This window comes from Lutra lutra, chromosome 1 (genome assembly GCF_902655055.1).
Source record: "Lutra lutra chromosome 1, mLutLut1.2, whole genome shotgun sequence".
Lineage (NCBI taxonomy): Eukaryota > Metazoa > Chordata > Mammalia > Carnivora > Mustelidae > Lutra > Lutra lutra.
The window spans coordinates 101,080,711-101,107,340 of NC_062278.1; positions in this window are offsets into that span (position 1 = coordinate 101,080,711).

Sequence of the window (26,630 nt, forward strand, 5' to 3'; positions counted from 1 at the left end):
CTTAAGGGTATAATGCTAAGTGAAATAAGTCAATAAGAGAAAGACAAATTTCAAATGATTTCACTTGTATGTCCAATGTAAGAAAAAAATAAACAAAGAAAAAAAGATGAGAAAAAAAAGACTCAAATACTGAGAACAAACTAGTGGTTGCCAGAGAAAGGATGGGAGGAGCAACGGATGAAACAGATAAAAGGGATTAAGAATGTTCTTATCTTAGGGGTGCCTGGGTAGCTCAGTAAGTTAGGCATCCAACTATTGGTCTGGGCTCGGGTCATAATTTCGGGGTCATGAGATCGAGCCCCATGGTGATCTGGTGATCCCCTGGTCAGGCTCTGTGCTTAGTATGTTGGCCACCTGCTTAAGGTTCTCCCTCTCTTTTTGACTCTCCCTCAGTTCATGCACTCACCCACTCATGACTCTCTCTCACTCTCTTGCAAATAAACAAATAACAACTCTTTAAAAATGCACTTATCTTAATAAGCACGGAGAAAGTATAGAATTGTTGAATCATAAAGAGGAAAACTGTGTGGTGTTTTTTTTCCTAATCTTTATATTTGTGCCATTTCCACCAGCGAGGCAGAGGCAAGTCCTCATGAGACAAGCATTTCCTTTTGTTCCAAGCTATTTTTCTCATAGTTTGACACAGTGCATAGAAAGCTGAAGACATGCAATAAATAATTTATACCAATTTATTATCTTTGCCACAAGGAAGATTTTTTTTCTCCCTTTTACATGTTGGAGTTCATAAAAGCAAATTGAATGTGCCATGATAGCATAGTATTTGTTAGCCTAAATATTGATTTCAAATTCACTACATCTAATCTCTCATAATAAAGCTTTTAGATTAATTCAATCATTGTCTCATGCTTGTGAAGGGGAAATCGAGAATCAGGAAAGAGATTCATGTCACACAGTTAGGTGGAATTTTTACTTGACCTGAATCAGATACCATAGTCTATAAATGTGAAAAGAATTTACTGGTTTTCCAAAGTTAACACTAATGAAAACTCAGTTTTTAAAAACAGAATCCCTCATACACACATTTTCATTTTTAACATTATGTAGAGTTGATTAGGTACAAAATATTTAAATAGACACTGATAGAATTTAAAACAAAACAGACATTTTTGCCATGGAGGAATTCATGACTTCATAATAGCTAATAAAATTAGTGATTTATACATCTTATTGAGCACTGCCTACATGCCATGCACACACATATTTACATGTATTTATTTATTTACTCTCACAGCATTACTATGAGAAAGGTATTGCTATTATCCACATTTTTCAGATGAGAACATTGAAGGACAAGGAACTTAAATAACTTATAAATGTTCAAACATTTAGTAGTATTTTGGAAATCATAGCAACTGGTGGATATAAATTCTACATGTGTAGTCAGCTATTTTTTCTCCTTTCCCTGAAATGGAGATATGGTTTCCAAAGGCTTCCTACAGAACCCTGATTCTTTCATAATCAGTCATTATGATTAAATACTGCAGAATAATTGCCTTAAAATTCAAACAGAAGTGACTAACTTCTTAGCATTTTTCTCTCTTCACTCTGTCCTTTATCCTGCATATAGTCTCTAAGCAGAAGTAGAAGTGAGATCGATACCCACATAGGTTTCCATGCTGGGCATGAACTCTACCTGAGATTCTCTCTTTCCCTCTGTCCCTCTGTCTAATTAAAAATTAATTAATTAATTTTAAAAAAAGAAACTCTTAATCTGCTAAAAAAAATACACATAAAAAAAAAAAAGCCAACAGCAAGCCTCCTACTCAACAACAGTAAAATACTGACTTCTTTCTGTAGCAAGAGGAACCAAGAAAAAGTTGTCCACCATCAGGACTTTTATTAAAAACTGTAGGAGTTGGGGGAAATGAAGGGGGAGACAAACCATGAGAGACAGTGAACACTGAGAAACAAGCTGAGGGTTTTGGAGGGGAGGGTGGTGGGGTTTGGGTAAGCCTGGTGGTAGGTATTAAGGAAGGCATGTATTACATGGAGCACTGGGTGTGGTGCATAAACAATGAATCGTGGAACACTGGAAAAAAAAAAAAAAAAACAAGAACAAAACTGTAGGAGTTACTGGTCATTTCAAGCAAAAGGGAAAATGTCCTAGAATTATTACATAGAATATAATTTAAAAATCCAAAATAATTTGTAGATAAGTACTGAAATAAATAAATGAATTTAGTAAGGTAGTTGGATATGAAGATAATACCTAAAAATCAATTCTAATTTTATATACAAGCAAGAGAGAGAAATTATAAATTTTGAAAATAATCTCCAATAATATTTTTTTTAAAAATCAAGTACCCAGAAATAAAGTTACCAAACTGAGCAACTGAAACAAGTTAAGATTTAAAAAAACAAACACACACACACGTGTACACACACACTCGCATAAAATGACTGGACCAAGTTCATAATCTATTGAAACTCAATAATTTAAAGATATGAATTTCTTTAAATTAACCTGTACTTTCAATGTAACTTCAATTTAAAAATATTCCATCTGGGTTTTTTTGCAGAAATGTACTGCACTCGATGACTTAAAAACTTACATTGTATGCAAAGGGTCAAGAATAGCCAAAAAAATCTTTTTTTTTTTTTTTATAAACATATATTTTTATCCCCAGGGGTACAGGTCTGCGAATCGCCAGGTTTACACACTTCACAGCACTCACCATAGCACATACCCTCCCCAATATCCATAACCCCACCCCCCCTCTCCCAACCCCCCTCCCCCCATCAACCCTCAGTTTGTTTTGTGAGATTAAGAGTCACTTATGGTTTGTCTCCCTCCCAATCCCATCTTGTTACATTTATTTTTCTCTTACCCCCTTAACCCCCCATGTTGCATCTCCTCTCCCTCATATCACGGAGATCATGTGATAATTGTCTTTCTCCGATTGACTTATTTCGCTAAGCGTGATACCCTCTAGTTCCATCCACGTCATCGCAAATGGCAAGATTTCATTTCTTTTGATGGCTGCATAGTATTCCATTGTGTATATATACCACATCTTCTTTATCCATTCGTCTGTTGATGGACATCTAGGTTCTTTCCATAGTTTGGCTATTGTAGACAGTGCTGCTATAAACATTCGGGGGCACGTGCCCCTTCAGATCACTACGTTTGTATCTTTAGGGTAAATACCCAGCAGTGCAATTGCAGGGTCATAGGGTAGTTCTATTTTCAACATTTTGAGGAACCTCCATGCTGTTTTCCAGAGTGGTTGCACCAGCTTGCATTCCCACCAACAGTGTAGGAGGGTTCCCCTTTCTCCGCATCCTCGCCAGCATCTGTCATTTCCTGACTTGTTAATTTTAGCCATTCTGACTGGTGTGAGGTGATATCTCATTATGGTTTTGATTTGTATTTCCCTGATGCCGAGTGATATGGAGCACTTTTTCATGTGTCTGTTGGCCATCTGGATGTCTTCTTTGCAGAAATGTCTGTTCATGTCCTCTGCCCATTTCTTGATTGGATTCTTTGTTCTTTGGGTGTTGAGTTTGCTAAATTCTTTATAGATTTTGGACACTAGCCCTTTATCTGATATGTCATTTGCAAATATCTTCTCCCATTCTGTCAGTAGTCTTTTGGTTTTGTTAACTGTTTCCTTTGCTGTGCAAAAGCTTTTGATCTTGATAAAATCCCAAAAGTTCATTTTTGCCCTTGCTTCCCTTGCCTTTGGTGATGTTCCTAGAAAGATGTTGCTGCGGCTGAGGTCGAAGAGGTTGCTGCCTGTGTTCTCCTCAAGGATTTTGATGGATTCTTTTCTCACATTGAGATCCTTCATCCATTTTGAGTCTATTTTCGTGTGTGGTGAAGGAAATGATCCAATTTCATTTTTCTGCATGTGGCTGTCCAATTTTCCCAACACCATTTATTGAAGAGGCTGTCTTTTTTCCATTGGACATTCTTTCCCGCTTTGTCGAAGATGAGTTGACCATAGAGTTGAGGGTCTATTTCTGGGGTCTCTATTCTGTTCCATTGATCTATGTGTCTGTTTTTGTGCCAGTACCATGCTGTCTTGATGATGACAGCTTTATAATAGAGCTTGAAGTCCGGAATTGTGATGCCACCAAGTTTGGCTTTCTTTTTCAATGTTGCTTTGGCTAAGAATAGCCAAAAAAATCTTAAAGAAAAAGAAGAAAGCTAAAGTTGTTACACTATCTGATATCAAGATCTACTGTAAAGTTGAAGTAATTAAGACTGTGTTATTTGTCTATAATTAGAAAAACTCACCAGTAATGCAACAGGAAAGTAAAGTGCATAGGGGGAATGTATGGTCTTTTCAACATTCAAAAAAGATACTGGGTCACTTGGATAGCCACCTAGAAAATAATATGTCTTCATACTCACATCATACTATACAAAAATAAATAAACAAACAAAAAGGAAAGAAGGGAGGGAGGGAGGAAAAAAGGGAGAAGGAAGGAGAGAGAGAAAAAGAAAGAGAGGGAAGGAGGGAGAGAGGGAAGGAGGGATGAAGGAAGGAAGGGAAGAAGGAAGAAGAGCTTTCATAGAAAAATTTAGGGGAATATCTTCATAACTTAGGTTAGGCAAAACCTTCTTAACTAGGACACAAAATATGCTAATCATAAAAGAAAAAAATAATAAACTAAGTTATATTAAATTTAAAAAGTTTTGTGCGCCTGAGTAGCTCAGTCGATTAAGCGTCCAACTCTTGGTTTTGTCTCAGGTCATGATCTCAGGGTCCTGGGATCAAGCCCAGCATTGGTCTCCCACTCAGCAGGCAGTCCCCTTGAGGATTCTCCGTCCCTCTCTGCCCATCCCTCCATTACATGTGTGCTCTTTATCTCTCTCTAAAATAAATAAATGAATCTTTTAAAAAAAATTAAAAATGTCTTTTAATCATTAAGACAGTGGAAAGGCAAGCCACAAAATAGAAGAAAATATTTGTCTATACAAATGACTTTTATCTAGAATACATAAAGAAAAATACACGCAAGGTATAAATGAAAAACACAGAATACACAGAAACTTTGCAAAAGAGGATATCCAGAGGACTAGTAAACATATGAAAATATGTTCAACTTCATTAGTCATCAGGCAAACGCAAATTTAAACTTTAGCAACTACCATGTACATTCCAAAATGGCCAAAATGAAAGGAGCAAAAAATTCCAAAATTCTCTTAGAAAGCTATAGACCAACCACATTTCTCATATGATAGTTATAGGATATATGAATTGGTATAATATATATATTGATACAATATCTTTAGAGAAATATTTGGTGTTATGTACTAAAGCTGCAGATATGTATAAGCTATGACCCAACAATTCTACTTATAGGTACATACCCAACAGAAATGCATGTTTTCCTAAAGAGAGGTACTAGAGTATTTATAGAAGCAAAAATTAAAATAGCGCCAAACTCAAATCTACTCAAAGACCCATCAATAGCAGGATGGATAAAATAAATTGTATTTTTACTCAATGGAATACTTGAAAGCAATGAGAGTGAATAATTTATAACCACATGCAAAAAAAAAAAAAAGAACTTCATACATAATATTAAGATAAGAATGCATATTATATAATTTTGTTTATATAAAGCATAAAAATAAGCAATACTAATCTCTGCTGTTGGAAGCCCACATAGTGGTTCTGTTTGGGCAAGTCAGAAGTTACTGGAAGTGGTATGGAGAGCGGGAAAAAGGTAGTTCTGGGATGACAGGAATGTTTTTCACTGGGCCCTAGCTACACAGGTGTGTGAAGTTTGTGAAATCTTTGCCAACTATAAAGAATTCATATGTGTAATTTTTACACATATATGTTATCTATAATACAGGAATTCCAAAAATAATTTAAAAATAAAAGCCACCACCTGGATGGTGCTTAAAAATCTCTAGATTCTGGGGGCGCCTGGGTGGCTCAGTGGGTTAAAGCCTCTGCCTTCGGCTCAGGTCATGATCCCAGGGTCCTGGGATCGAGCCCCATATCGGGCTCTCTGCCCAGTGGGAAGCCTGCCTCCTCCTCTCTCCCTCTCTCTCTCTGCCTACTTGTGATCTTTGTCTGTCAAATAAGTAAATAAAATCTTAAAATAAAAAATCTCTAGATTCTGAAGTACTTAAAAATTACAAATTTGAGTTCACAAGTCAAAGAGATTTAAAGAAAATCAAAAACTTTTAATTTAAAACATAGTTCTCTTTTATGAAACTAATTTTACTTTCTACATCTTAATAGAATGAATGGTTTTATTAAAAATCATTTTTAATTAAACTTTTGCACATTATGTAATTCCATCAATGAATTTGCAAACAGGTTGCAATGAATATTTGCCACCTGACATTGATTTTATAGAAATAGGAAAGTGTGTAACAAAATTCAACTCAACATTTAGAGGTTAATTTTACTACAAAAAAAAAAAAATCAAGTATTACTATTCTAGTTATTTTGTGTCTATGAAGATTTAAAACCTAAATCCTTAAATTAAAGAATTTAGTTGAAAGCCTCTATTTTAAAAGTGCATTTTGGGTCACTGTGATATCCTTTTCCCCCACATCATAGACAATACCTTTGGGTCCATCTATGCCCTTTAGGCTTCTACTCCCATTGCTCCATCGAAGCACCAGATTGAAATAAATATCTCATTTACCTTTGAAAATATTTAGTGAAATCTAGTATCAATCCAAGGACAAACTGTGATATATTGAAATGGATCATTAGTCCCTCAAATCCCTTATTTCTGCCATGTTCTCTGGCTGCCCACCCCACCCCCCAACACACACACACATGCCTTTACTACCAGGTATCCTATGTTCTCCAGGGCTGTGCCCATGGAGGAATCCTGTTGAGCCAGTCCTCCAGGAGTCAAGCACTATATCAAATTCCTCCTGCCCTTCCTGTCAATAAAGGTTGTCAATTCTGTATTCCATTTTCTCAGAACCATGTCTATTTTCCACAGGAGGAAACAAAATTAATCTGACCTCTAATCATATACGTAAATGTACAATTACTGCTCTTCCCAGGAAAAATGTATCTCCCACAACAGTCCTCTAGAGACTAAACTTTTACTTTAAAGCATGATGCTAACAATGGGCTTATTAGACTTCATGGAACATCCACAGGAGAGATTTTGTGGGCAAAAAGGGATTCCTGGTGCCCTTCTAAGAGTTTTGCATGCATGTACCTAGTCTATGGGAAATCTTCCATAATCCACTCATATCACAATACTTCAGTATTTACCATATTCTTATAAAAGGCAGTCAAAATAGATCACAAAATAAAAATACTGAAATATTTGTTTATTAAAAATAATCAAGTTTGAGTAACAATCATTCAAACTGCAACTAGACAGTGAGATGGTAGCCACCTTGATTAAATTTTCTGCATAAAAATGTATCTATAGGGACACCTGGTGGCTCAGTGGGTTAAGCTTCTGCCTTGGCTCAGGTCATGATCTCAGGATCCTGGGATGAACTATTGGGCTTTCTGCTCAGTAGGGAGCCTGCTTCCCCTTACTCTCTCTGCCTGCCTCTCTGCCTACTTGTGATCTCTCTCTGTCAACAAATAAAATCTTAAAAAAAAAAAACTTGATAAAAAATGTATCTATATTGTTTTAATTGTATAGGATCTATCCTTTGAGAAGCTGATTATCTGAAACTCTATTTCACTGCATTTTATTTTTCACATTTTAGTTTTCTAATATACCCTAAAAATGCCAAGCTTATTGGAATGTTCTGACCTTTAAAATTAATAACTCAGTTTTAAATAATTGATCAGAGTGGTCTAATATCTAAAAGAATGTCTGATATAAGTTTTATCCACAATATTTGGGATAGCAAAGTACCATATTTTTTTTAAACTTTCTTACTTAAAAACACGATCAAAACTCAAAAGAGGGCAAGGGATCTACCTTAAGATCTTGGTATAGAAAGTCATAACTGTCAATTTAGGTTTAAAAAGCTCTCCATTCTTATTGTGACATTTTCTCAGCACCCAAATGAATGCTATATATATATATATATATATATATATATATATATATATATATATATGAAAACCAAGTTTCTTTGAGAATTTCATATGTTTTGTAAAGTTACTTAAAATTTAATGGGAATTTCTAGTTGAATATAATCAAAGGGAGAAAAATGGTATAGACATTATGATTCAGCAGTTGTTTTAGCACATGAATGCTCTAAAGGTCTCGACATTTATTTCCTTAAAAAAGGTATCTACTTTCTCATCATATATTTATAATACAAGAGAAGAAGGTAAAATATATACACTGCAAAACATTTTATATTATTGCAAAAAGCATGGGAAGTCTACTGGTGGGGTAATGAAGACAAGAAATAAATCAAGGTCACTAGCCATTAAGGTCATGGCCCTAAGCGAAGTCTGAGGCAGGAACTGTACCTGGAAACTAAGAGAGATTATGGGAGTCAGTGAGACAAGTTGTAGAAAAAGCCAGATGTCATGAAACTAGCACAGCCATGAACGAGAGAGTCACTAAAATCTTGTTAAGTGAAAAAAGCAGCCTGCAACAAAATATCTGAAATATTAACACTCCAAGTAAAATGGAAGCAAAAATAGTCAAAGCATCACTATGTATAAGAGTATCTGCTATATGTTCTTGTATTTTCCCTCTCCTGTTCTCCCTTTCTGTCTCTCTCTCTCATCTATCCTTAAATAAACATTTTTGTAAAGCCCTCTCAAAGGATACATATGAAGCAAATAATAGTATTACTCTTATTTGAAGATTTAATTCCAGAGAAAGAATAAGACTTTGGTGGTAAGGATGGGGGAGTGTTGTTGAAAGAATACTTTAAATTTAAAGATCTACTATTATTATTATTTATCAATTTATATAAGAACAAAGTATTCATGTATTAATTTTATAAAACCCAAGAATTTAAATCTATAAATAAAACAAATGACTAATTCAACCAAAAAGAAATCAGAAGTCACAAACCTTCTATAAGTTAGGAGTGAATGTCCAGAATAGAGTAACAAGAAAATAGAGTTCCAGCCTCCAGATCCCAGAGTTCACCTTCTCTTCTGCACCTCACTTCCTCTTCTCACTACGTGTCCTCGCAGTCATTTATTCAATAAATATTATCCGACTTACTATGTGCCTGGGACCACACAGGTGTTGGGTCTGTGCTGACGCCTGATTGTGGGGAAGACAAGTAATTCTAACGCATCGTGTTATCATCTCCTTGGTGGTCCACCCCCTGCAGGCCTGCATGCAATTATAACATTTTGCTTGTGCCCTGCAAGGTGAGGAAAAAATATAGGAAAAAACCTTTGAAGGAAGGACTTAGTGAAGTGCAGAGGGATTTGCAGAGATGTTGGATGTTAGAAATGTTGACCTGTATCAGATCACCTTGTTGTATAGCATGTAATTCCAGGAAGGCCTTGAAATATTTCCAGGTTCTTTGAAGTTGGTCAAGACAGAAGCTGAACTTAGTGAACCTTCAGTGAATAGACCTTCCCTGAACATAAGTTCCTTCAAATGGCATCTATGGAATTTCCATGTGGAACCACAAAACTCAGGAATGGAAACAGAAACTCCCCACGGTCTGCATGTGTCCACGGGAATTTTCAGCAACTTCCAGTGCCTTGATATTTCACATGATCACCAAAACTGATGAGCAATTGCAGGTCCCCTGGAGATGAAAAATAGGTGTGCTTCTAATAATAAATATGCTGATATTTATAGATTTAAGGTTGCATATATAGGAGATGACCAGTGTGTGTGCATTTCCATGGAATTGCTTTCTTCTAAAATATAGCATTTTTAGCTTAGTGTCTGTTTTAATTTCCCAGCTGGTTCAAATATAGGCATTGAAGACTTTTCCCTAAAGGTGAAGCTATTCTGACTCCCAGCCAACCCTCACCAAATCAAAGAAAATATTTGGAAATTAATTTGGAATAGCAGCTGAGATCAAGAATTAATGTGCCATGGATTTGAGGATGTGCCCACTAAAATTACAATATATAAAACTTGGCTTAGCGCTCTGTTTCCAGCTTGATATGCTATCAAAACCTGCCAAAATTTGAAATGGTTTCCCCCTCCATAACTTGATTACTTTAAGTGGAACAAGGTAACAATTTTAAGTACTTGGGGCCAGATGATAATTTTAAGTAAACAAGACGTGGAGACTGGTCAAATAATTTCCATATCAAAATCTCCCAGTCAAATACAATGCCAGTATATTATCTGAGCTATTCCTCCTTTCTTTTCAAAAGTTAAATTCTTCAACCATCAAAAAGGCTGTCAAAAAAAACCAAATATGCATTTAGATAAGGAGAGACTTTATCACAGACTATTACAATAGGGAGAATGCCTAATCATAAATCTGCAAGTGTCTCAAAATAAAAACAGAAAAAGACCTGTGAGGCAGAAAAGGTAGTTTTCTCAACGTTAACATCTTCCAAACAAAAGCAGAATATCTCAAAGAGGGTATTGACATTCAGACACCAAGATACAGGACATTTCCATCACACTAAGGATCCCTGCTATAACCATCCCCACTTCTCTCTCACTTTCCCCACCTACTTAGCCTTGGTAACCACTAATAACTTTTCCATTTCTATAATTTTGCTGTTTCAAGAATATTACAAAATGGAATCATAAGTGGACTTTTTACACTCAGCAGAATTTTCTAGGAAAATTCAGGTTGTTGCATAGATCAGTCAGTCTGTTCATTTTTATTATTGAGCAGTTTCCATTGTATGAATGTACCAGTTTTAACATTTCATTGATTGAAGGGTAATTGGGTTGTATCCAATTTGGGCTGCTATGAGAAAAGCTCCTACAAACTTTGTGTAAAGGCTTTCTGTGTGAACATAATTCTTTATTTCTCAGGAATAAGTGCTCAGAAGTGCATTACTGGATTTTATGGTAATTACATGTTTAATTTATTGAGAAAGTGAGAAACAGTTTCCTACAATGACCATACCATTTTCCATGCTCAACAGCAATGTATGAGTGTTTAAGCTGTTCTGCATCCATGTCAGCATTTGGCATTGTCAGTATTTTTTATTTTAGCCATTCTGATGTATAGCAATAACTTATTGGAATTTAATTAGAATTTTCCCAGTGGTTTATGGTATTGAACATTTTCCACATGCTTACCTGAAATCTGTATATTGTTAGTGAAAATTCTATCTATGTTGACTATGTTATAATTGGATTGTTTGTTACTATTGAGTTTTGAGAGTTGTATTAGTTTGCAAGGGTTGCTATAGCAACAAGCCACAGATTGAGTGGTATAAACAACAGAAATTTATTTTATTATGTTTCTGGAGGCTAGAAGGACAAGATCAAGGTGTCAGTAGGGCTGGTTCTTGGTTTGTACATGATCATCTCCTCCCTGGATCTTGATATGCTCTTCCCTCTGGTGTGTGTCCGACTTCATTTCCTCTTATAAGGACACTAGTTATATTGGATTCAGGCCCATCCTAGTGACTTCATTTGAACTAAATTACCTTTATAATTATGCCATTTCAAAGTCCTTGGGGGAAGAAGAATGGGAAGATGGTGGTCAGCCTGGCTGGAGAAAATGAGTAGTCCCACAGGAAACTAGTGAGACAGACCTGCTTATCCCAGACATAGTCAGCCACATTAGGCATATTGAACTTCACCCTAAGAGCAATGGGAATGGCATGATGCTGAGATCCCTCCACCTCCAAATGCCATCACCTTTCTTTGAGGAAGTCCACCTCTATATTTAGTGCACTAATAGATTTTAACATGAATCAGTGTTAAACATTTATTTTATTTTATTTTATTTTATTTTATTTTTAGGATTCTATTTATTTATTTGAGAGAGAGAGCAAGCACAAGCAGGAGGGAGAGGCAGAGAGAGAGAGAGAAGTAGACTCCCTGCTGAGCAGGGAGCCTGATGCAGGACTTGATCCAGGGCTCATGGACTCATAACCTTAGCCAAAGGCAGACACTTAACAGACTGAACTACCCAGGTGCCCCAGTGTTAAACATTTCTGACCTATGTGGTGTCGGATGAGAGAGTCAGGGTCTTTTTAGTTGTTTTTCCACTATAATTTAGGTGTTATTGTGGGTTTTTTTGTTGTTGTTCTTTGTTTATTCTGGCTGCTTTTTAGATTTTTTTTCTTTGTCTTTAATTTTCAGGACTTTATAATTGGTCTTGGCATGGATTTGTTTGGATTTATTCTGTTTGGGGTTTTCGTAGCTTCTTAAATTTATAATTTTTTTTTTCTTTCCACAAACTTGGGAAGATTTTTTTTTTAATTTATTTATTTGACAGACAGAGATCACAAGTAGGCAGAGAAGCAGGCAGAGAGAGAGAGGAGGAAGCAGGCTCTCTGCTGAGCAGATAGCCCGATGTGGGGCTCAATCCCAGGACCCTGGGATCATGACCTGAGCCGAAGGCAAAGGTTTTAACCCACTGAGCCACCCAGGTGCCCCAGGAGGATTTTAAGCATTTTTTTTTTTTAATTACTTCTTCAGCCCTATACTTTTTATCCTCCTCTTTTGGGACTCCCATGACATGAATGTTAGCTCCATTGTTAGAACCCATCAAGTCTCTGAATCTGCTCATCCTTTTTTTTCATCTTCCTGTCTGTTTTTCAGATTAATTTCTATTGTTCTAGCTCAGCATTTACTGATTCTTTCCTCTATCGTCTCCATTTCTATTGAGATTATTTGCTGAGCTTTTTATTTTGGTTATTATATTTTTCAGTTCTAAACTCTCCTTTTGGTTATTCTTTACAGCTTCTATTTCCTTGCTCATGTGTAGTATTTTTTTAATTTGTTTAAGCATTTAGTAATTGCTTGTTGATGCAATTTTATCATAAGTGTTTTAGGATGCTTGTTAAATAGTTTCAACATCTCTGCCCCCTGGATTTTAACATCTATTAAGTGCCATTTTGCTCAATCCATTAGAAATTTACATTTTCCTGCTATGACAAGTGATTTTTTATTAAAATCTGTATATATTTGGGTTAAGTTATAGGATACTGGATTTTGCCTAAACCTTCAGTTTTAGTTGGCTTTTCCTGACACTCTTCTGGCATGCAAAGAGGGGTGCTGCCTCATTACTACCTAGTGGAAGTAGAAGTCTGGATTCCCCTTCTTCAGAAGGGGGCCCCTTGTTATTGCTGGAATGGGTGGAAGTTCTGACTTCCTAAGTGGTTTCCACTGATGCCACAGTGGGGGCAGCATCATTACTGCTGGGTACTGATGAGAGTCCTGACTCCTCTCAGCTTCCTCTGACCATACAGGAGGAGTAGAAGTGCCTCATTACTACCAGATGGAAATTGAAGTCTAAGAGCCCCAAATATTTCCATTTATTTGACTGGAGAGGGGTAGGAGCACTCCTTCCGAGTCAGCTCCTTACTTGGCCTTCTTTAAACAAAGAAACTGGTAGGGGTGTTAAGAGTGCCTTGGCGCAGCCTTGGTACAGACAATTATGAAAGTTTAGGTGCCCTATTTGCCTTTGTCAGTGGGGGTACAAATGAGGTAAGACTTTTTTCTAGGATGTTTGTCTGGAGTAAAAGTTGTTGCTTAAAAGTTTTCTATCTTGTGAGATCCTTTTCTGATCCTTTGGCCAGATAGAACCAGGCATTTTGGAGGACATTTTTGTCCATACCTGTTGAGCTTTCCAGGTTACCAGCTTCTTCATCTCCACGTATATATGAGGGAAAAACAGAGAAGTCAACACAGGGTGCTTTCTCAGGCCCGAAAGTCCCTAGCCAGTCTGCTTACCTTTATCCACATGTCAGAGTCTTCTGATGTTTGTTTTGGATATAAATGCAGGTTTCCTCATTGTACTTAGTGAAAGGAATAGAGGAAATTGTGTCTATTTTATCTTCCCAGAATCAGAAGTCTCTTCTTAAGCTTTTAAGTTTAATTTACAAATTATGGTACTCTGTTTTATTCTAATAAATTCTAAAAATTACTTTTAAGATTTTTTTTAGCTCAGCAAATTGAATTTCTTAAATAATGCAAGCTGCATTTTAAATTTAATACGTTCAGAGTTTTTTTTCTTTTACCAAATTCAAATATATCTAGTAAGCAAAATGTTGTCCAATACTTAAACTATTCTAATTAATATTACTTTAATTTTCCTAATGTTTACAAACATATCCAAGTCATCTTTTACATTTTGAACTAAAACTTCTAAAAATAAAACTAGTTATACATTTTAATTGGAATCATAAGATTATTCTGTTGTATAACATATCAAGCTATCTTAAATATTTAAAATATTTAAGTAAGAATCATACTCATATTTTTCTAAACTTATCAAAAGATTTATAGTAAAATAGGCTTAATATACCTTATTATCTCTAAACATAATTCTGAACCTTTCCAGGGTAAAACAAGAACTTACTAAAAATACTTTTATTATCCCAAACATGTGGGAATTACCATGTCAGAAGCTAAGTTTACACATTGAACATTTGGACAATGGCATAAGACTCAAAGCTGTGGTTATTCAGTGACTTTTCTCACTGCAAAGACACACATTGAGGTCCTTACAGATGATTGGTCTTTTCTGGATTCATGACACATCATTGTTAAATTCTTATAACTGATTGAATCTGGTATCCCACCCAAGCTGTGGCTAACTTTGTTTAATGTTACGTTTAACTTTCCAATTTCCCATATTTTAATTATTTTTACATTTCACTTCCTTCCCACCTGGCATAAAAAGCTTATTAACATCATTTCACTATATAATATACCCTTATACTTATTTTCCTTACTTCTGATAACTTTATCACTTAATTGGAGTTGATATATTTCCTATATCTTTTATATTTTTCCTATTGGGCACTTTTCTTCACTACACATGTACGGACAGTCCCCAAACTTATAACTTGTCAGTCCCCAACTGACAATTTTTCAATTTTATTATGGTGCAAATGTGATAGGGATTCAATAAAAATTATACTTCAGATTTTTAATTTTGATCTTTCCTGGGCAAGGGCTATGTGGTACAATGCTCTCTCATGATGCTGGGAAGTAGCAGTAAGCCACAGCTCCCAGTCAGCCACTCAATCACAAGGTCAAACAACTGATATACTTAGAGTCATTTTGTACCCATACAAACATTCTGTTTTTCACTTTCAGTATTCAGTAATTTACATGAGATATTCAACACTTAATTATAAAATAGCCTTTGTATTGGATGACTTTGCCCAACCACAGGCTGATGTACATGTTCTAAGTAAGGCTAGGCTAAGCTACAATGTTCAGTAGGTTAGATGTATTAATGTATTTTTGGCTTATGACATTTTCAACTTACGATGGATTTATCAGGACATAACCCCCTTGTAAGTAAGGAAAACCTGTATATTAAGGGAGTATACAGTATGCTTGCTTATCCATATCCTCAGCTGCTAGTTGGGCAAGTATTCCAATAGACTAGTCACCAACTATTATGAATCTACTCCCTGAGTAGATGAATATTCGTGCTACCTAGAGCCCAAAGATGATAATGTCTCATCCACCAAACTAGATTATTTTTGTTGAGGTTGAGTTCCCTGCAATCTACTTAGAAATTATAGTAAATACAAATTGGCATGGCTTCTTGGCTTGCCATAATTCCTTAGAGCGAGTTCTATGCTAGTCTCCCTTTCTAGGAGGAACTACTTCACTAGGAGGGACATTAATCACTGTTCATAATAGGAGCTTACGATAATGGTACTCTGAATTACCTATGATCTAGAAACAAGCATATAACCCAGTCTTGCTATACATTAGCATCTCTATCACAATACTGTACCACAAAAATTAGAATAAACAGTGTTTACCGAGTTCATTCTCTGAATTTTTCTCAAAGTGTTGCTGAGGGTAAAAGCCTCTTCTTTTCTGGTAATGAAGCTGTAAAAAGCTAAGGCTAGAGCTTCCAGTGGTCCCCCCACAATCACGTGGAAAAGTGGTCAGTGGTAGAGGAGCATAATGTAATACACAGACCAGCATTGAAGAAAGATTAAAAAAAAAAAGTCCTAATGACATGACAGTTCTGCTTCTAGTCATTTCCATTTATATTTCTTCAATTTTTGGTTACATAAGCCAACATACCGTTTGGTTTCCTAAGAGGTTTCACGTTGGTTGTTACAAGCAGCAAATGTGTCCTAATCACAAGTTGAAGACTCCCTCAACTGACAGGTTAGATTTATACTCATGTTCCTTTTTACCCACTCTCACACCCACTTGAATTATAAATACATGAGATTTATCTTAGATACAATAATAGGTTTCAAACATTCATAATCAGAAAAGCTTACCTAATACTGAAAAGAAAGTCACCAACATGGCTTGATGTTCTATTAGTAAATTGAAAACAGTTGGCCTATTTGTGGAATTACCATGCTAGAAGATTATGGTTATTTTTTCTTGGTTTGTGGGGTTCCCAGTAGCATTATAATGATATAAATTGATATGATTTTATTTCCCTAGAGGATATCATCTATGTTATTTATTCACTCTAAACCAAATAAGTCAGAGAAAAAGAAGTACAATTTGTCATTGTGACTTTCCAGAATTTGCTTAGCATCCCAATTTTTTACATTAGCTTTTTCTTTTCAGTTCCACTTACAGAATTCCAAAACTGCTGAGAAATTATCCCCTCAAAGAAAATAAGTTCATATTCTTAATAGCTGTGCTCAGATAAGGATACTAATCTATGCCTTACAGAATTATTCTAAAGATAAAATGAGTTGTCTTATCTCTCCAATTACCCTGAAAAGCTCCTTGAGAATAAAAATCCTGTCTTCCACTTATTTTTTCCCTTAAACTGTGCGAGCAGAGAATTTTCTTCTCCTAAAAGGCCCACACAGTTCTCACTTGACCAAATCAATCTCAAATGGGAGAGAAAAAAAAGTTCTATAAATGCAACTTTTCTGCATGTTTGATACAAAATTAATTAAAAAAATCATTTACTAACATTATAGGACATTAAAATATGCTATAATTTTAAAAATTACATATACGCACAATAAGAACTACAAGTTTTATTTATTTCATATATTGCTTATCTACACAGTTAAGAATTATGCTTTTAGACAGAAATCAAACATTATCTCTTAGATAAAAATCAAGCCAACTTCTGTAAAATAAAAATACAGAAACCACTTATTTGTGTCAAGTAATTGTGTTCTATAGCTTTATAAGATGCCTAAGTAATTTGGTTCCACTTTTTACTTTTCCCCTTTGCTTTGCCATTAGTTAAGTAGCACTTGGAAATAAGAAGACAGTTATTTCAATTTCCTACACACCACATTGTAATGGTGGTTTTATTTGTCTGTCCACCACCTGGTAGGCACCTCAAAGACAAGACAGGTTTTGTTTAGCTTTGTGCTTCTTTCAAGCAAAACATCATAATTACATAAAAGGCTTTTTCATGGATTTGGGGTCAGTTTGATGAAGGATGGGAATGATCATTATGACTTGAAATGAATGAGCTGTGCAATGGAAGATGCCCTCAGGGCACATCAGTACACCTAAGGCAGGTGTGAAGGGGAGAGCTGAAGAGAGAATCTATATATTGACACAATGGTCACGACAGAAAATTTAGAGCACCACAGGCATTGATTTTTAATCTATAGGTAATATATGTGCCTTCTCCTCCTTATTTACTTCTGTAAGAACTGCCTTTGCCTCAGAGGGGGCATCCTGAGATCTTTATACTATATGACTCTCCATGGCCATAGATTATTGGGCAGGAAGTGGACACCTAACCACTAGAAACTATCTCGAGGCTGGGCTGGGCCAATTAAATTCTCTTTTCCAGGAACTCAGAAATGGAGCAAACTATAGACATTGAGCTAGGTAATATAGGTAAAGAAGCTGAAAACCTGGCCTAAAAGTTAAAAAAAAAAAAAAAAAGGGATGGGTACAAAAAGACCAATCAATTTCATACATAAACTAAAAATGCTGCTCTGCCCAAATTTTCTGGGACTTGTTCCAGTCCCAAACTTACTTGTCCATGGCTTTCATGTGATGTATTGAAGGAGGAGAATATTTTGAGGAACCTCAAAAAGGTAAATTTGGCTGGAGCACTCTGTAAATTGGAGAGGAATAACAAGTCAAAGAGGCAGCCATGAACTGTATTATATAGGATGTTGTGAATCCTACTAAAAATTTTGGATTTTTTTTTTTTTTTTTTGAGAGGGAAAGAGCATAGGCAGAGGGAGAGTGAGAAGGACAAACAGACTCCCTGTTTTGCAGGGAGTCCAATGCAGGGCTGGATCCCAGGATTCTGGGATCATGACCTGAGCTGAAGGCAGACGCTTAACTGACTGAGCCACACAGGTGCCCCAAAATTTTGGATTATTCTGAGTAAAATAGAAAACCTCTGGATGTTTTGTTCTTGTTTTTGTTTGTTTTTGGTCTTCAACTAACACAAAAAGTAGGTAAAGTATGTGTATAGCTTGATGAACTGTACATATATCCCCCACATATGTATGCAAGAATCATGTAACTACTACACTGATCAAGTATACTTCTATACTTATAGAAATCCAAGAGTCTTCCCATTTAACATCCCTTCTCCCCTCAGTGGTAATTACTAACTTGACTTCTATTAAGGAGACTAGTTTCTCCTGTTTTTGAAACTTGTAGAGAAGATAAAATAGGCAGTTTTTTGCTTCAATTTTCTTTTGTCAATATATCTCTGATACTCTCCATGTTTTGCACATACCAGATTTTTCTGAGATTGCCAAGATTATATGAATATATCAAAATTTATCTATTCTTCAGTTGTTGTGCATTTGGGTGGCATCAACTTTGAGACTATTGTGAATAAAACTGCCAAGAACATTCTTGTACATGTCTTCTTTTGTACATATGAACTCATTTTTTATTGGGTGTATAACTACATATGGAACTGTTGGATCATAGGGTAAGTATATTTGGACTTGGTAAAAACCACTAAAGAATTTTCTAAAATGAATACACCAATGTATACTCTAACCAGAACGTATCACACATAAGGTATAATGTGTAAATATACGATGTCCTGGTTAACACTTGATATTATCAGGCTCTTTGAGTCATTATTTTGAGAGCATATTAGTATTTCATTATAGTTTAATTTGTATTTTCTTGATGACTAACAAAACTGAGAAGCTTTTCACATGTGAAGTAGCCATTTGAAAAACATCTTCTGTTTTGAGATGTTTGAAAAAACATCTGTTTTGAAGTGTCTACTCAAGGATTTTTGCTCACTTTTATTTTACTAGTTTTTTGTTGCTGTTGTTTGGTTGGTTGTTCTTTAAATATTGAGTTGTAGATGGGGTGCCTGGGTAGCTTAGTTGGTTAAGCGTTTACCTTCTACCCAGGTCTTGATCCCAGGGTTCTGGGATCAAGCCCCATGTCAGGCTTTCTGCTCAGCAAGGAGTCTGTTGCTCCCTTTCCTTCCCACTTTTGCTCTCTCTCATTTTCTTTCACTATCTCTGTCTCACTCTCAAATAAACCAATAGAGAGATAGATAGATCTTTAAAAAAATTGAGCTGTAGAAGCTAGTCATTATTCTATATGTAAATCCTTCTTGAGGTATTCGTTGCCAGTAACATCTCTCAGTATGCAGCTTGCTTTTTCACTTTCTTAATGCTGTCTTTTAGTAAATAGAAATTTCTACTTTTAATTAAGTCCAATTTATCAATTCTTTTGTTCTTATGGTTAGTGCTTCTGGATCCTGGTTGAGGAAGTTACACCTACTCTGGAGCTTCAGAGGTATTCTATTTTTATAAAAACTTCATTATTTACTTTACATCTTTACATAAGCTTGTGATTGAGTTTAATTTATGGGTTTAGTAGAGTTTAAGTTTCATTTGTTTCCATATAGATACCAAATTGATCCAGCATTATTTATTGAAAAACATTCTTTCTCTGGGGCGCCTGGGGGGCTCGGTTGTTAAGGATTTACCTTCGGCTCAGGTCACAATCCCCGATTCCTGGGATTGAACCCCATACTGGGCACCCTGCTTGACAGGAAGCCCACTTCTCCCTCTCCCACTTCCCCTGCTTGTGTTCCCTCTCTCCCTGTATCTCTGTCAAATAAATAAATAAAAATTTAAAAAAATATATTTCTCAACTGAACAACAATGGCACTTTGTTGTATATCAAATGAATATGTGTATGGAATTCCTGTTCTATTTCATTATTTGTTCATCCTTGCACCAACATCACATCATCTTAATTTCATTCTTCTGTGATGAGTCTCAAAATTTAACAATATGAATCCATTGACTTATTTGTCTTTAAGATCATTTTGGCTATTCTGTATAAATTTTTTAATGTTTTTTTAATTAACATATAATGTATTATTTGCCCCAGGGGTATAGGTCTGTGAATCATCAGGCTTACACATTTCACAGAACTCACCATAGCACATACCCCCCTCAATGTCCATAACCCAGACACCCTATCCCTATCCCTCACCCCACAGCAACCCTTAGTTTCCTGAAATTAAAAGTCATTTATGGTTTGTCTCCCTCCCAATCCCATCTTGTTTCATTTTTCCCCCTACCCTCCACAACCCCCTGCCCTGCTTCTCAAATTCTTCATATCAGAGAGATCATATGATAATTGTTTTTCTCTGATTGACTTATTTTGCTTAGCATAATACCCTCTAGTTCCATTCACGTCATTAGAAATGTCAAGATTTTTTTCTCTTGATGGCTGCATAGTATTCCATTGTGTACCACTTCTAAAGTTTTATACACACACATGTTAACACAAACTCTCTCAAAGAAAGAAAACCTGCTGGAATTTTTACAGGATTATACTGAGTCTGCAGCTTAGTTTGGGAAGCACTAACCCCTATATACTATTGAGTCATTTAATCCATAAGTGTGGTAAACCTATACATTTACTTAAAAAATCATTAATTTCTTTCATCAATATTTTGCAGTTTTCAGTGTTTGTCTTCTATATCTTTAATAAGATGTTTTTTGTTTTGCTATGGTACATAGTATATTTTAATTTTATTTTGTCATCTGTAATTTGTATATTGAAAAATTATTTACTTTTATACACAGACTTTGTTTCCTTTGTGTATTGACCTTGTATATATGAGTACACTCAATTTGGATTCTTTTATACTGGTCTTGCTAATTCACCTAATAATTCTTTAAAAAAAGATTTTATTTATTCATGAGAGAGAGAGAGAGAGCAAGCACAAGCAAGGGGAGTGGCAGGCAGAGAGAGAAGCAGGCTTGCCACTCAGCAAGGAGCCCAATGTGGGACTCAATCCAAGAACCCTGGGATCATGACCTGAGCCGAAGGTAGATGCTCAACTGCTGAGCCACCCAGGTGTCCCATTCACCTAATAATTCTAATAGCTTTTTGGTAAAGTAATTTGGATTTTCTGTTATACAATCATATCATTTGCAAATAAAGACAGTGTTACTTCTTCCTTTCAAAAATTTTATCTCTTATTTATTATTTTGTCTTATTGCCCTGTCTAAGCTCCGCAAAGATTTTAAGTAGGGGAGACATAGGATAACACACCCTTGCTATTTGAGGTAAATAGTTCACAAGGAAAAAGAGTGGAGAAAGGCTCTCAATTAAGCTCCTATTTCAAAATTTAGCCCAGTGATGATGGTGGCTTTGACTAGGGAGCTTGCGGTATGCGTGGGAAGAAGTAAGTATATTCCAAATATTCTTAGAATGTAAAATCAATAAGAATTTCTCTTTTTTTAAGGTTTTATTTATTTGAGAGAGAGAAAGAGCATGAGTGGGGGAAGAGGCAGAGGTAGAGGGACAAACAGACTCTTGGCTAAGCACAAAACCAAGAGCTAAGCACAGAAGCAAGTGCTCAGCACAGAGCCAAGCAGGGTTCCACATGGGACCCCTGGGCGGGGCTTAATCCCAGAACCCTGAGGTCATGACCTCAGCCAAAGTCCGACACTTAACTGGCTAAGCTACCCAGATGCTCCATCAACAGGAATTTCTGATATGAGTTATGATCATAAGGGGAGCCCTGAAGGATCCAGTTTTTGGTGTTCTTTGAGCAACTACATACAAAGTTGCACTTACTAAGATGAAAAGAGAGGAAAAATCAAGTTGTAGAACTAGGAACAGAAATTGCATATTCGTTTTCAAGCATATTAATTTAGAGTTGTCTATTAGATTTCTTAGTAGATAGTTTGAGTTCATGGCAATACATAACAATCTAAAGTTTAGGAGAGAGGTTTTTGAGTCCTTTAGATACATATTTGGTAATCATCAGCATATAAATGATGTTTAAAACTACAAGGTATTTGAAATAAATGTAGTTAAAGAAGAGAAAAAATATAAAGACTTAACTGTAGGACACTCCAACATAAAATAGACACTCCTATGAAATAGAAAGATTAAAGAAAAATAGTAAAGCTAGGGTGCCTGGCTGTTGGTATAGCATACAACTCTTGATCTCTGGGTTGTGAGTTCAAGCCCTATGTTAGGTGTAGAGATTACTTAAAGACAAAATCTTAAAAAGAAAGAAAAATAGTAAATCTTAATGAAGAGGAACAGCCATTAAGTAGGTAAGTGAAAAACCATGATGGTATGTTTATCTTAGTAGTCAATAGAGTAAAGTGTCGAAAAGGCAGAAAGAATGATCAATTGTGTCTAATGTTGCTGATAGTTCTAGCAAGTGAGTACTGAGAATTGATCATTGGACTTAACTACTTGGAGGTTATTAAATAATAGGAACTGAAATCCAGATTGGTGAATCTCCCACAAATAGTGATACTACTTAAGTAAAAAGATCATCTACCATAAGTAGAGCACATAACTTAGAATCAATGAACTCAGTGTCATCTGTTAACATAAAAAGATTTTTAAGGCAGAAAAAAATGGTAAGTGCTTGCTTAAATCAGTAAAAGTTTCTAAATGGAAATTTACTTTTTCATCATTATCTTCAAGTTTGGGCAAAATTTGTCTTAATCCCCTAATCTTTTCTGTCTGCATTTTTCCCATCTTTGAGTTCCTATTCTTCACCTAAAGCAATAAACATTCTAAGGACCAAAAAGAATTGCCTTATGTCTATTCACTCTGAAAAGTAAAGAGCTTATTGTATTCATCTTCCCAAAAGCACTTACATTTTAAAATAGAATTAGTTGAAAGTAACTTTAATACATAGGCGTTCACCAGTAATGGTGGAATTTTAATCTTTACTTTGGTTGATTTTATGGACCTTTCATACCATGTCCCTTGGCAGCCAATGGTTGACATAAAGGCAAACATTCCTGAAGAACTGAGGCACAAACTGCCAATATTCTAATACTATTATATATCTTTTAAAATTAATAAGATGAGTTATTGTTTAGAAAAATTCCCAAGCATAGATATGATTCCCAGAGTACAGGAAAAAAAATTCTTTTTATGTCCTACAATAACATGACTCTGTTTCTCTTGACTTGAATTTCTTACATCCTTTCCAGATATATTTCCAGTTACATGAATACATATATCATCGGAATACTTATTTAGGTCTCTTATTGGAATTGTTTCCCTAGATTAAAACATGCCTGTTTTTAAATGGCCATATATTTTAGCCTCCTAATACTTACCACTTACCAGGTGGTTTGCCACTAATTTTTGTTAATGATTCATAAAGCATGTGCACACAATACTCAAATGTTCTCTTTTATCAAATTTGCTGATGCAAAAGTAAAGATCAATTGAATTCAGCTCAACCTTTCTTTCTTCGTTGGCTAAGTCTTCTCTTTTAACCCACTGCCAAAGACTGACATCAGCGGGTATAGCTCAGTGGTAGAGCATTTGACTGCAAAGACTGACATCATTACCTTAATACAAATAATCCAATTCAATCAAACTAACTTTTAAAATTGAATCAAAGAGGCAGTTTAGGATGTATGATTCAAAGAATTGACCTCAAACATTTGAAGACCAAATTTACCTGCTTGAAAATACATACGTAAACTCATTCTCCATCTCAGAGTAGGTTAATGATTAAGTGTAAGAATATTATATAAAGCAACAGATGTGATATTTTTTCTGCATGTTTCAGCACAGCTCCTAGTCAGACCTTTAGAGATAAGCCATTTAGAGTATCCTTTAAGAAGCCTAAATTTTCTACACATTTTACAGAGACCTAAAGGATTATCTATCAATTAAAACCCTTAAGCATTATGTTTACTTTCAGGAAATAAGAAATTCAATAAATCAAGCAAAATTTACCATAGCTCAGTTACAGCAGACCTATATAACACATTTCAAAAGTTAGATCATGAAATACTTTCTAAGCTTCATTCCTATTCCCCTGAAAATGTATTTCCATTAACTAAAAGTAAGGTTATGTTATGAAGGAAAATGCTTTTAAAATTTTTATTTGTCTTGCTTTATATAAATGTAGGAGTCTTTGAATCTTTTTCCTAAGGAAAGGATATAAAGCAAATAAAAAGGAAAACATTTTATTAAAGGTGGAGAAGGTATTCAATTTATTTGTCATCTAAAATAAGATTTTTTTTCAAGTTACCAGATTCAGGGATTATTTACTCTCCTGAAATACTATTAAAAAGCCTATTACAGAGATATTTGCAAATAGACTCAGATAAGAACGTTCAGACTCTAAACTATTCTTCAGAATAATTTAATTGACCTTCCACAGAAGAAACAAGCAACCTTTAGTAGTGAATTGAATTGTTACCTAATTTCCCCAACTTCCTTTGGGATAGCTACTTCCAGGAAATTGCTGTGGTAAGTCAAACTCAGAAATTTGGTTCTCAGTATTGGAATTAAACTTTTTAAAATCAAGAAACAGCAAAACTGCAGAGTTATTTATTTTAAACAGTTTAACACATGCATTGTAATTTTGTAAGCAAATCAATATAGAACACTTTGTGAAAGTATTATGATCTATATCAACTAAACCATTTTAAGGCAATTATAATTAATTACATAACTGGAAGAGGTAATAATAGAACTGGATTAGTGGCCCTGGAAATGTGAGGTGAAAAGGAACATGACCTGTATAAAGAGAGGGGAAAATCACCTAAAAATTTTATGCAAGACTCTTCAATTCTATATTAGAAAAAGAATAAAGGAAAAAAAAATTGTTATAATGTGTGAGGTAAGGGACATACCTGTTTTTAGGTCTTCACTGTGGGCAGAAAGCACAAAGAAAACGTCTCTCCTATGAATCCCTAACTACAAACTACCCTTCATTTAGCTTTTGGCCTTCATTCCTACTACCCAAGTGATTCACAAAACTGCAAGATTAAATTTTAAGTAGTCCCTGACTGGACACCAACCATATGGCTAGAAGCAACATTAGAATCTCTTCACTTTTAAACAGGCCTCACAGAATTAAGTTCCAAGGCCCACGAGCTCAGAATCACAAGACATACTTGGAAACAAACCACCATGGAAAGGGATGAGCAGAAATGACAAAATCAGACATGCAAAAGTTTCAAATATTTTGTCAGCTACAGAATATAAAATGACTATGTTAAATCAAATAAAAGATGATTTTAAATATATAACTATGGGGCAAGAGACTACAAAAATTGTCCAAATGTGTTTCAAAAATAATAAAACAGAGAGTTTGGAAACTCAACAAATATTTTAACCATAAAATTTGAAGAGCCAAGGAGAGAATTAGTGAAATAGAATATAGTAATAAAGAAATTACCCTTTATATAAAGAAGCACACATAAGAAAAGAACAGAAAAACAATAAATAGATCTTAGGAGACATGGGAGAAAAAGAGAGGAATCTGAACATTCATCTAATTAGATGTACAAAAGGAGACAAAGCAGAGAATGAGGGGAGGCAAAAGTTAAAAATCCCATAATTGTTGTAATCTCCAGTCATCAGATTTTGGAATTTTGAAATGTTTCTGGTATAATTATAAAAGGAAATGGATATGGAGGCACAGAATACAGAAATTTCTGAACACAAAACCAAAAAGTTATTTTAAATACAACCAGAAAAGAAAGAATAAAATTGATGATTTTGCAAATATTTAGCCTCACCTCTATGGGAGCAGTATACTTCCCTGTTGTATTGATGCTGGGAATCTCTGTGTGTCTTCCTTTGGTCTCATAATGGGAAGAGTATTTTATTTGAGGTCAGTCTTATCACTTGTTTTGACTAATGGGCATTAGCACACACGTCCACATATAAAGATTAAAATATATTTGAAAAGTTGGACATGATGTCTTCCTGTTGCCTTTTCCCATGAAGGACATGTCTAGGCTAGCCCACCTATGCAAGGACTATATGAGACAGCCAACCTGTACCCAACATGTCTTGGACCAAATCCAGTCAGTACAGACTTTATTCACAGACCTCCCCGGACAACTCCACAAGAATACGTGATTGTTTCTTAAGCCCCTAAATTCTGTGGTTCTCTGTTATACACCATTACTGAGGCAAAAGCTAACTGCTATACACATGGACTAGAAGTGGGTTGCTGCTGTAACAAAAATCTAAACTATGTGGCAGTGGATTTGGCACCAGGGAGCAGTCAACAAAGGAACCATTATAGGAGGCTGGAAAAACGGTGAGAACTGTGGAGAGAAGCTAAACAAGTGACAACCCATGTTACGGAGAGGAAAAATACTTCCTAAAAACATTGTGTGAGATGATATGAAAGGTAGAGTATGCATATAATAAACTTATAGAACTGGGGAGAC